Source organism: Carassius auratus, unplaced genomic scaffold, assembly GCF_003368295.1.
Source record: "Carassius auratus strain Wakin unplaced genomic scaffold, ASM336829v1 scaf_tig00038321, whole genome shotgun sequence".
In the NCBI taxonomy this organism is placed as follows: domain Eukaryota; kingdom Metazoa; phylum Chordata; class Actinopteri; order Cypriniformes; family Cyprinidae; genus Carassius; species Carassius auratus.
In genome coordinates, this window is record NW_020526435.1 from 3026 (window position 1) to 16425 (window position 13400).

The 13400-nt window shown below is 33.9% G+C and overlaps 1 long non-coding RNA gene across 2 annotated transcripts; it reads right to left on the bottom strand.

The window, feature by feature from the left end:
* Positions 1 to 210: 210 nt before the first annotated feature.
* Positions 211 to 2736, bottom strand: LOC113083484 (uncharacterized). 2 transcript variants are annotated; one of them, XR_003283277.1, is made up of 3 exons: positions 2533 to 2736; positions 619 to 724; positions 211 to 317 (listed from the first exon to the last, which is right to left on the bottom strand). It is a non-coding gene; the product is annotated as an uncharacterized LOC113083484 (long non-coding RNA). The 2 variants fall into 2 exon arrangements; XR_003283278.1 differs by lacking the exon at positions 2533 to 2736 and adding an exon at positions 1525 to 1585.
* Positions 2737 to 13400: the final 10664 nt, after the last annotated feature.

Consider the following 13400-nt stretch of genomic DNA (forward strand, 5'->3'; position numbering starts at 1 on the left):
ACTTTTTGTTGCAACTGTTGCTGTTTGTTGTTTATTGTTGGTTGCTATTCATTATTGTTGTTGTTGTTTTTTGTGACTGAGACTAACCAGACAGACTTTCATTGTACTACTGTATGTACAGTGACAAAGTAAATTTAATTTATTCAGTCAAGTTCTATCACATTTACCACATTGAAGAAATTAGCTAATGCCATGCTCTAATGTAAAATACCTTTTTGGTACATGATGGTTTTTCATCACTGAATACCGGAGGAAGATATTTTGAACAGTCACTCTTCACAGACACAGAGCTGGGCACATCTGATCCTGTTCTTACACTAATGACACAAAGAACAGAGAGAAAAAAAAAGCTTTACTACAGAAGGTTCCTTTGTCTCAGCGGAAGAGTACTGTTTAATTCAAATTAAGTCTTGATCTGAAATTTCATCCACAAAACTGATCAGGTGAGCTACATTAAAATCTAAACTGGTAAACAGTCAAGTGAAGCATTGGTTCATCACCCTACACATTATCCATTTCACCATAAAACATATCCAAAATATATCTGAAATGAATTTATTCAGTCAAGTTCTATCACATTTACAACAGTGAAAACAATGCTCTAATGTAAAAAAATACCTTTTGGTAGATGATGGTGCTTCCTCACTGAAATTTGGTGGTTGATCTCTTGACCAGTCACTCTTCACAGACACAGAGCTGGACACATCTGAGCCTGTTTTTTACACTAATGACACAAAGAACAGAGAGAGAGAGAGAGAGAAGAGAGAGAGAGAGAGAGAGACTTGACTTTTACAAGCCTTTTTTATTCACCATAGTTAAAACAATTTTTTTGATTTATAACATTTTCTGTTCCCTCATATTTATATTTCTGTGAAAAAGGAAGCCTTGGATGAATAATTTCATGTTCATAATCACCCTGGAGTGCTCAAAATTGAGAATATGAATGGAAATATACTTCTGAGATATTTGACATAGGAATTTCTAGGAGTACCAATAACTGTGTCCAACAAAAGGATTAACAATGCAGATTCATTTTCACAGCCTTCTTTGATCATATTTACCAAGGGTGCCGATATGTATGTGTGTGTGTGTGTGTGTGTTTATATACACACACACACACACACACACATCGGTAGGCTATATATAAAATAGGCCTGTGTGTGTGTCCCTTATTCTGTCCTTTATTTTTCTATGAAAAACCACGATTGTGTCTTATTTTCCTTTTCTGAAGTTGGCAACCTTAGAAGTACAGGACCATGAAAACACACATAAAGTGACATCCATTACACCCCTTGCACTTACACCCTCCAGCTATAATAATGACATAATTTGCAACTGTTGCTGTTTGTTATTTATTGTCACTTTGTTTTTTTGTTTTTATTTGTTTTTTTTTTTGTGCCCGAGACTCACCAGACAGAATTTTGTTGTACTATGTACAGTGACAAAGTAAATTGAATTGAATTTATTCAGTCAAGTTTTATCACTTTTACCACAATGAATAAAATTCTCTAATGTAAAAAATACCTTTTGGTAGATGATGGTGTTTCCTTCAAATCTGGTGGTTTGTCTCTTGACCAGTCACTCTTCACAGACACAGAGCTGGACACGTCTGAGCCTGTTTTTACACTAATGACACAAAGAACAGAGAGAGAGAGAGAGAGAGAGAGAGAGAAGCTTTACTACAGAAGGTTCCTCTGTCTCAGTTGAAGAGTTTAGTTTAACTCAAATTATGTCTTCGCTGAGATTTCACCCTAAAAACTGATCAGCGTCAGCTACAATAGAATATAAACCAGTAAACAGTCAAGTTTCCTCACCCTGCATATTATTCCATTTCACCATAAAACATATCCATCAGACGTTCAGCCAACAGTCTGTGGGTGTGACATCTGAGGCTGAGATTGTTTTCCAACTGTCATTTTTTGTAATTACTGTTGTTACTTCATTCTGTCAAGTGTGTTGTTAAAATTATTTAGTTATATTCCCAAAACATCTACAGTCATGATGGAAGCACTTTACATGTGCCATTGTCAAGCCCTGATTGCCAGCCATATTTTTATGTTCTAAGTAATAAAAGTCCACATTATTTAAGTTTTCTATGCACTTAATGCACACACTGATGGACATCCAGCTTTGTTTCATTTTCAATACAAGTGAGAGGCGAGATGCCACAAAGAGACCGAATGTGAAATGAGAAAGCGAGTCCTAGATGTAATACGAGACACACAAAAGCGCGTCAGCTTGAAATACAATACGCGAGACATGAACAAAGTGTTGGCTTGAAATAACCAGATCGTCTGTTATACTCTGTTGCTATTGATAATAGAAATAGCTTTATAAGAATATATCAGACTTAGGAATGTGGCGATTGACCAATCAGAATCTAATATTTTAATCATATTAGTCATAATATTAATTTAAGAAAATCATCACTGTTAAAAAGGTTGTTCGTTACAAAACAATAAATAAAATAATGAATAAAATTAAACTTAAATAGTGTTTAAAATGATTCTCTGTAAACAGACTCAGTCTTACCTCGGTTTCTCTGAGAGACTCATCTCAGACAGAGAGTCCTTTTCTTGCTTCTCTGACATACTGCAGGTAAACTGGAAATGTAAACATCAGAACTGGTGTCGGTGTTCACAATCAGCTTCTCAGTATGACTGGAGATGATGATATCTTACTTAGATGACGTACACAATAGTTGCTGATGAAAAAAATAAGAATGCTGATTTAACAACAAACAGACTATTCAAAAAAACAAGCAAAAAAAAAAAAACACATCAACAGCCTAAATAGAACAAATATAATATGATTTTGCAATGTATTGTTATCGCTATATTTCAACAGATTAACAGAAATGCTTCCATATGAAGACAAATATTGTGGGAACAAACATGACAGCACTGCATTAAAAACGTTTTAAACTTACTTTCAGTATTTTCAACTGTAATTTTTTTGTGTTTGCGTTCATGTCCACAATATATTTCATTAATCTGTTATAAAGAAATAAATTATGTTAGATTAATTAACTGGCTTTCATTTTTTTTTTTTTTTTTTTTTGTGATCGAATTCTTTATTTTTACCCTGCTGAATTACAGAAATTCTAATGGTTTCTATTACAAAACCATTAAAAACCATGAGCAATTAACCATTAAAACCATTATCAAATGGTTTCCATTACATAGTGTGTTTTGGGCATATTCCATTAGGATTTATTGGTTTGTATTGGTTTCCATTACAAGTTTGCATTAGTCACGATTTGCACATAAATGTTTCCATCAATTTTGTAATGGGTCGGATGATTCCATTACAAGTTTGCATTGGTCTTTATTTGCACATATTTAATGGTTTCCATCGCAGTTTTGTATTGGTTCTGATTTGAATGTTTACCTAAAAGCTGGTAATTAGGCCATTAATAATAAATTAATTGAAATTATTAATACAACTATACACAGGTTACGTCAAGCATATCATTTTTATTTAATCTACATACCAACCTTTCAATAGCTAACAGTTCAGGTTGTTTTGCAAAGAATTAAGAATATGCACCTAAACTCTAAATTATTCACAGAATACTCAACATAGCTGGTATTAACACAAAACCTTGACATTACTTTTTTTTCTATTATTATTGTTATTCATTAATGCATTATAGAAATACAGGAACTCTGAACTGCAATTGTGGCTTAATTGTAGCTGGCTTAGACCTGCAAAAGAGAAGGAGAATTAATTAGGACAATGTACCACTTAAACCACATTACCAGTATGTGAGATTATTCATACATATATTTATATGGCAATCTCAAAAAAAAGTTGCAAAAACTCATTGACAAAACATCATCACTTTTGTCCATTAGTCATTTTATGTTCATGAGTAAAACGACCACAGTTTGTTTTGTTCAGCATCATGTCCAGGAGTATGGAAATGTAAAGCCAATGTTTCCTACAGTAACAGACCAAAGTGAAGCACTCTTGAACATATTTTAAAACAATTACACTTTAGAATAATGTTCCATTAGTAAATAAATGTTAGTTGTTCCATGGTCTGTCTGAATGCTGGATTCCTCTTGGAATTCTTGGAATACTGGTTCCAATTCAGTTTAATCACGGTTCCATACTCATGCGCTGCTTTAATAGATGCATGTATATTTTTGCTGTTTTTGAAGTAATTAATTGTTTGCAGAGAGAGAAACGCAGACAGTCTTTATATTTTCTTCTTGTTATTTCTTCTTTTTTCTTGTCATTAATTATTGCCCGCTGTTTTGAATATCTCAATGGTTTAGGTGTCATTCAGTGTTTGTTGTTATGATTGAGTGAATAAATGTGTCCCTGCAGCACAGAAGCAGTCATAAGTAACAGGTATATTTGTAGCAATAGCCAACAATACATTGTATGGGTCAAAATTATAGATTTTTCTTTCATGCCAAAAAAACATTAGGATTTTAAGTTAAGATCATTTTCCATGAATATATTTTGTAAATTTTCTACCATAAATGTAGCAAAACTTATTTTTTGATTAATAATTAATTAATTAATGCTTTGCTTTTGACTTTAAATATTTTTCGCAATACCGGTATTTAGATTTTTTTGCTCCCTCAGATTCCAGATTTTTTTTTAAATAGTTGTATCTCAGACAAATATTGTCCTCCTAACAAACCATACATCAATGGAAAACGTATTTATTATTGATATAAAAATCTAAAAAAAAAAAAAAAAAAAAAAAAACCTTATAACTGGTTTTGTGGTCCAGGGTCACAAATAGGCTTGAATAATTACATTGTCTACTTTTTATGGTAGATAGTCTCTATTCACTTAGAGTCATATTAGATAAGAGGTTGTAGCAATTACATTCGGATATGGATATGTAAATACTTACCACTGACAGTTTTATCTGGTTTATGTCTCCTCTATGATCTCCTCAGCCAGGTATTTCTGTACACTTAAGAGGCGTTTATTTCCTCTTAGGTGTGGCCTCTTCAGCTTCTGATACAGACACTCTTGTTTCGAACACACACACACACAAACACACACATAAACAAAAGTGTAAATTCAGGTACTGATGGACTAATCTCAGACTTTAAATCTGACCACTCTCAATTGGAAATTAAGTAGCATATGTGACCTGTGCTGGCATAATAAGTCACAATGACCAAAAATGAGTTTTTTTTATATATATTATTATTATCATTATTCTCATTAAAAGTCCTTCAAAATTATGTATAATTTGTTGAAATCTGACAAAAAAAAAAAAACAAAAAAAAAAACACTACACCCGTTTGAAGTTGATAGAGTTGGCAAAGTCAATTTTGAGAAAAATCAGGTTAAAGTTTTCTAAAGGTTCCAAAGCAAAATCACAGAGCAACATTGCATCTTTTCCTCAAGTTCTTTTCTTAATAATAATTCACTTTTTTATTTGACATCCGAACGAAAGCATTCAAGTAAGAAAAACAAATAATAAAATGTAAAATCCCTTTATTGTGTTCATTACAATGAAATTAATTAAAATCAGTTCAATAAAGAGCAGTGAGTGACAGTCATTCTGTGTATATTTATCAGGATATATATAATTGTAATTTGAATGTCAGATTGAAATGAACACTGCTATTAGAGTAGTTAATTGTTAGCATAAGTGTGGCTAATAATAATAATAATTAAAAAATAATAATAATTTGCATGTTTTTGTGTTTTGCTTTGGTACTGAAATTGGTACCGAGTACAATGGATTTTCACTGGTACTGAATACTGAAATTTTGGTACAGTGACAACACTAATAGTTATTAAAACTGAAGACCTTGATTAATGTGTTCAGGTGCACTGCAGGTTGGAGCAAAACTCTGCATGTAAGTGGACCTTAAGAGACAATGTTGAGTGTTGCAATATATTCTGAACATGACAATTTAAAGAAGCAGAATGACTTCTACACTGATGACTTACAACACTGATGTCCAGTCCTGGGCTGGAGGACCAATGTTCTGCAGAGTTTCTGGTGATCCTTGATCAGCTGCTCAGGTCTGCTTAACTGGGGTTGGAGCTTAACTCTGAAACAAGAGAAGACAACCAATATTATGATGTTAAAAAGTTAAAGTTAATTTGTAAATTTGATTCAGAAATATGTGCAACATCTGAAAATGCACAAAGATGAGAAGAAAGCTATGCTTTTAATGAGAACTTTCAACCCACAAAAAAAAAGAAGCAATATTAAGTCACAGATGCATTTTTATTTATACGTATTAATATTCTTGAAATATGTTACAGTTGCCTTGTGGTTTATCAATGATTTTCAGTCTCTGAAATAGAAAAGAACTATCAGTGATGAATGGCACCATACATACACCATATGTAATATTTAATAAGAGTTTTAACACTGTGTCTACATAAGACAGCACAACAAAATACAACAGAGCATTTTATAATCAGTAATGCTCACTACACTGGATGTGGCACTGCATGAGACAACAAATCACTGACAGTAAACGGATGCCTTGTTCTATTTATGATGTACTGACAAAAAGTTCTAATTATTTTAAACAGTCACTTTGTCACATCCAGTGTAGACACGGTGTAAGAGTGTGTAGCGTGGAGATAGAGAATGGGAATCTACGTCACTGTGCATTGCATTCTGGATATACAATACAAATCACCAGGGGAAAAAAATGCTATTTACATTAATATTTTTAAGAGCTTCTTGCACTTTATTAGAATTGACTAATATTTGAATCCCTTGTGTTATTAAAGTTTGTGGTCAGTTTTTTTTTTTTTTTTATGTTTCTGAAATAAGTCTATGTTCACCAAGAAAACTGCATTTATTAAATGTAAATGAAAAGTAATTTCACAATATTACTATTTTACTGTGTTTTAATCAAATAAATGCAGCAGTGGTGAGCATAAAAGATTTATTTCAAACACATGAAATATCAGACCCTTATTTTTGAATGGTAGTGTATGTTTGAGGTATTGCTTACTATTCATGGTTCATAATGTCTAAAAATGTTCTACGACAGGAGATACGACTCTAAAGCACAGCCATCAGCATGGAAGAACATAGGAACATAAGCATAAGCATACTGTCACTGTACTGGCTTTCCAATGCCGTTGCCATTGATAATAGGAGTTAGCAAGTTTAGAACGCGTACAAACAGTGTCCATGCAGACGGATGTAAATGCATAACAAATGTCAAATTTATTCTGGAGCTCCATTAAACATGATCTCTTTAACTTCTTTAAGCCTCTCTTTGTTCCCATGTACAAACAAAGCCATACCTTATGGTCTGCATACTAGTAAGAATCTACTTTCGGTCAGAAACTGTGTGCTTCCCAATTACCAATGCACACACTTGTTGCTCAGGTGCTCTAATTAAACATAGCCACAGCACCACCCAGTGGACATAAACATCACCATTCCCAAAATGGCTACACACCGTCCCCTTAATTGATTATGACATATTAATATAACAATTACAAGTTCCTACAAAATGGAGCCATGCAAACAAATTAAAACTTTGTATGTATGTAGAGGACAATAAAAACACTCAAAAAATTGAAGGCCCTAATTTAATCTCGTTCTAATAAAAGGCAAAGCTTGCTAATTAGATGTTCTAAGATGTTACTTTTAGTTTGAACTAGGGATGCAAACAATTAATCAATTATCGGTTAATTGTCGATAAGAGATTGATCGATTAAGGCTATCGATGATCGGTAAACTGATGTAATGTTGGGCTGTGTGCGGCTCAAGAGCAGAACACGTGCGAGCGGCTGTGAGTGACGGTGACCTTATATAAATGCATCATCATTAATTCACAATGTACTAATTAAGCTTTTAATGTGATGTAAACTTTAAAAGTACATCTAAATAGAAACAACACAACAGTTATTCAGCATGAAAAGCAATAGAAATGTAGTAACTCCGTAATTTCATCAGATAACTGTGATTTGCAGGGTTGCGGGACACAGGACAGATAGTCAATTCATTCCTACAACTTGTTACTTAGTTCCTGCTAAGACTTATTAATTTGTGGCAATTGTCTACCTTTCGTTAATTTTGTTCCCTAAATAACCCATGATTTAACTGAAATAAGGGAACAAATTAATAAATCGAACAAATTCTTAATTCATGAAATCTTAAATTTCCATGTTTACCGCACACAGTAAGAGATGCGATTAAAAGAGAAAGATCATAAATTAGAACTGCGAAATTAGAGGGTTGTGAAGGTTTATGAAAAGAAACCGGCAAACCAGAACAAAAGCACATTAATAAAGTCTATATCTCGAACAGCATCTAGAGGCACAGTAACGATCTAACATTTTCCTAACCCTGCAAAAAAGTATATATATATATATATCCGCAGTTTCGACCATGCCGGACCCTGGAACACACCTATATTCTAGCGATTCAAACTTACATTGCAGTCTGTTCATTATCAAAATAATAATAATAATTATTATTATATAATTTTGTACGCGTTATACTTTCATTTTTGAACAGTGTTGGGTGTAACGCATTACAAAAGTAATGCATTACAGTAACTTTACAGCATTACTTTTTGCTTTAACGCAGTAATTGCTTAATGCATAACTTACATTTCACAGGTACATTCTCCATCTGTAAATGTAAAAAAAAACAATGGAAAATTCCCATTTTGCTGTCAGAAGTGCATGATCTTTTGCTTTAGCGATTCTCCGCTAATCTCCACAGACTTCAAGAACGAGCGCCGTTGCGCGCATGGGCGCCAAACAGACTGCTCAGTGAAATAGAAGCGCAATAATTCTAATACATTTTTCTGAACTATTTACGTTTGGACATTAAATGTGACATATGTAGAATTTTAGATCCTATAGGTTATATAATAAGTGTATGATAGCACTAACTGTAAAGTGTAATGGGGTAATCGAAATAGCCTCTAAATAAGATAAAACCATATAAATAAGAAACAAATGTAAAATAAAAACTTCCCAAATGAGCTTAGTCTACATAAATGACACTTTAAATTGGCATTTATTAACAGTGCTTGTGGAGGTTTTTTTTTTTTTTCGGGCTGCGGCTCGACGTCCGCTTCCTCGTCATTTTGTTCTCCCTCTTCTCTCACGTCTACTGCACTTTCCTATCAAAGATGACCATTTCTTGGTCTCTTCAAAATTTGGGTCGTGGTCATCACCCCAGGCAACATGTCCATGTGGGCCCCACATGGTATTTATCTGGGCTATTTTTTAAAATAATTGCCTTTTCTGTTTTTCTTTCTTTACTGTCTGCACAGACCCAGTAATAATACCATTCCATCCTGTTCTGTTGAAGTATTTTTGTATTAACACTTTCTATGAAGCCCATTTTATACATTATAAGGGTATTCTTAAAGCATTATAAGGAATGCATTATAATACAACTTATAATATGTTGGATCATCTCATGAATATTCATAAGAACAGGTTTAATATATTTACATATTTGTGGTTATAGCTTTTAAGAGTATGATTATTTATAACACAATGAACAGGTTGCATCCACTTTTACAATGGATTATATTTCTTATAGTTATAATGTATTATGAATGGTTCAACCGCAACAACATAAACATTACTGCGCATGCGCACTTTTGTGTATCAACTATGACTATTTTAGTCATTCAAAGGACAACAAGGGTGGAAAAACAGTAATAAATTAAAACATAAAATTTGACAAACAGCATAAAATGCAGGCCAGTAGCGAGGCCCTCTAGGGGTGCAAGGCCCTGTGTGGTCGCACATTTCGCACAGCCCTTGCAACGGTACTGAGTGTGAGAGCTGCATGGCTTGTTGGACATAGCAAGAGTAACTAAGTAGGGCGGGGTCAATCATAGCAATTTAAGATCAAATCAGATTCACTCCTGTAATTTGGGTAAATGTGATTGTCACTGTTCTTTCTGCTTTTAACGGTCCTGCAGGTGGTGCTGCGGGCTCATACAACGCTCTCAGCAATATTCTGTCCATGATATTTTAGAAAACAATTAATGTTTCTTTTAAACGCTGTTATTCCAAACACTGTTGATAACACAGTCAACAACAACTGTTTTTTCATAGTGGGTCACTTAATAAAATCTATATTTTACTTTTTCAAATCTCATTAATAATGAAAGACATGTAACAGCATTTTATGTAAATTTACAGTCATTTATATTTGCATAATAAATACATACTCAGTCCCAAAGTGCTCTTTAGTAAACATGTTAAAAAGATGTCCAAACTGATTAATAATTTAATAGTAGTTGACTAGTAGTATATATAATAATTACAAAAATATCATCATGAGATGTTTGAGTGTAAAAGAACAGAGAGAATACAGAGGGGGGAAACACAGCTAAACCCTCCATCTATATTTTCTCAAACGAGTCAAAGGAGTACTAGTTCCTGTTCAAAAGTTATAGTGCACAGGACACACAAATAAGACATGCAGTCAACCTTTTGCATCATCTGGCAGAGTTTTGCCTCCAAATAAATGGTGATATTTCGGTACATGTTATTCAGAGAACAGGTAATCATTGTTCATTTACATATATTACCAACACTGTAACAATACAAAGCTGGTTGAAAATCTGTGAACTTACCTTTTAGTGCAATGATTACATTATCAGGATCATATTTGGCAGCTTTGTATGTTCATCTATAGTTGTCATCATCTGAAGTCATCGTGAATGTTGGCGTCTTCTGAAGGCTGGATCCAAACTGTGACTGTCGTAATCTCTAGTAACCTTGGGATGGACATCCTGAGATAGAAAGAGGAAACCAAAAGGAGAAAGATTAGCATAGCTGCTGTTCGTATTATTTCACACAAAAGATTAATTATTTCATCACATATAACTGTAGTGCATGGTTATGAGATGTGTTATGTGTGAATTATGTTCAAATCTAATTGATCGCAGTGATCTAAGCTGAATTCTTTGAATAGCGGTTTTATCTGTGAAAATACAAACCCGATTCCAAAAAAGTTGGGACACTGTACAAACTGTGAATGAAAACAGAATGCAATGATGTGGAAGTTTCAAATTTCAATATTTTATTCAGAATACATCATAGATGACATATCAAATGTTTAAACAGAAAATTGTATAATTTTAAGGGGAAAATACATTGATTTTAAATTTCATGGCATCAACACATCTCAAAAAAGTTGGGACAAGGCCATTATTACCACACTGTGGCATTCTCTATTCTTTTTATAACAGTCAGCAAAAATCTGGGGACGGAGTAGACAAGTTGCTCAAGTTTAGGAATAGGAAGGTTCAAGTCAAGTCTGCTTTATTGTCAGTTCTTCCACATGTACAGTACATACACAGAGAATTGAAATTGCGTTACTCTCAGACCCATGGTGCATACAGATAACAGTAGAGCCTAAAAATACAGATAGATACAGATAAAATCTAAAATCTATTTCAAAATGTCTCACTTTCAACATTTGATATATTATCTATATTCTATTGTGAATAAAATATAAGTTTCTGAGATTTGTAAATTATTCCATTCCTGTTTTTCTCACAATCTGTACAGTGTCCCAACTTTTTGTGGAATCGGGTGTGTAATAAAATGTAATTTATTTATAATTTAAATACACCCTAAACCTCTGAATCGTAGTGTACACATAAAAGTTTATGTGGTGTGGGGGAGGGGGGGCAACGGGACATTCAGTGAGGTCTGCAAGGTGGAAAAAGAGACTGGAGTGAGAGCTTGTGCATGCTTCTCCCAAAAGCAGTGGGATGAACCACACCCCCTTAAAAAGTTTAGTTGGGGGAAAAAAAACACGAAATAAATTCATATTTTATTCAGCAAGGATGCATTAAATCGAGCAAAAGTGAGTGTAAGGTTTGTTTTTCAAATAAATGCTGTTCTTTTGAAATTTCTATTGATCAAAGAATCCTGAAAAAAGCTTTGGTGAGCGTGAGATGTCTTTTGAAAAACAAAATATCTTACTGAAATGTTAACAATAGTGTATATTTGAGGTTAACTTACTAGCCATATTGTTAACTGTTCTTTGTAGATGATGTTGTCTGACAGGACATTAGCACTGAAGAATCTAGGAACATTCTGTAAGCAGTTTGTCACAGAGACAACCATATTTAGTATACGATGCCAGTTTTATTAAAAGGAATCAAGCTAAAGCAGAGAGGAAAAGAAAAAAGAAGACAATACAGCAAACTATATCTTAAAATAACAGCATATTTTTTTCTAGGTTTACTTATTTAATATTTCACATACTGCTTACTTATGGAAGTCTCAAAGACTTCTTAAAAATTTAAGAAGCTTTCCCTGTTCTTCTCCCATGAGAAATTGTGAAATCTTGGAGCTTCCCCTGTTGCCAAGTTTTTTTTTTTTTTGGTCCTGGAATCAATAGTTAAATAGTTAATTGTTAATATTTGTTTACCATGAGAGATCAAAACACGTGATTCAGTTTATTATCAATTAAACTGACAATAAAACGGATTCAAAGACATTAAACCATTTATATGAAGTAAATTCAAAAGAAGCGGGTCAGAAACAAGCAAGAGAAGTGTCGGGGACAGTTGTATGTAATATCTGTGATTTTAGGGACAAAACTTACCGAAAGCAGTGAAAACAGCAGCGAGAGTCAGGGATTCCCTACTTGTCACCCGTTTCCATGGCAACTACTCCATTCCAGTGTTTGAATGAGACTCCAATGTTCAACACACGCCCATTTAAATGCATCAAAGTCACACAGAATTTACATTAATAAACATTTAACATATATGTGATGAGTGGGGCGGGGCAGGGAGCCGTGGGATCGGAGCGAGGCCGGTGGGAAATAAGCAACACCAGCGACACTCACCGGTCTCGAGTCCCACAGAGGAGATGGAAGGATACAAAACAAGAGCAATGACAGTGAAGGATGAGAGAAGGCCAGGCCTGGACTTTATTTTGTATTTTCCTTTTGTTTGTGCGTGGCAGTCTTCCGTGAGGGGCTGTCGAGCTGTTTTGTGTTTATTTTATTATTAAAGTATTGATTTGATTGTCCGCCAGTTCCCGCCTCCTCCTTCCCATGATTATGAAGTTTTTATATTGTTACACTATAGACCCTTTTTGTGCGGACGTCACAGGTACGTCACGGCGCTAGCTGGAGGCAAAACAAACAGAAAACTGGAGGCGGCTCATACAAACCAACACAGGGTCAGCTACTCAGGGGGCTTAAAATGCCGTCTTGTTGTGTTGTTGGTAGCCAGAATCGACGGAGAACATTTATATACATTGTGATTAATTGTGACCGGAATTTAAGAACATGGTAAGAAAGAATAAATAAAGAAAGTTTATAATTAATTTGCAGTCTTCAGAATTTTTATTTCTAGAAAATATTTACATCTTAATAATAATTTTACTGTAATGTCACTCTTTATTTAATCTAAGGATTTATACGCCGACAGTTT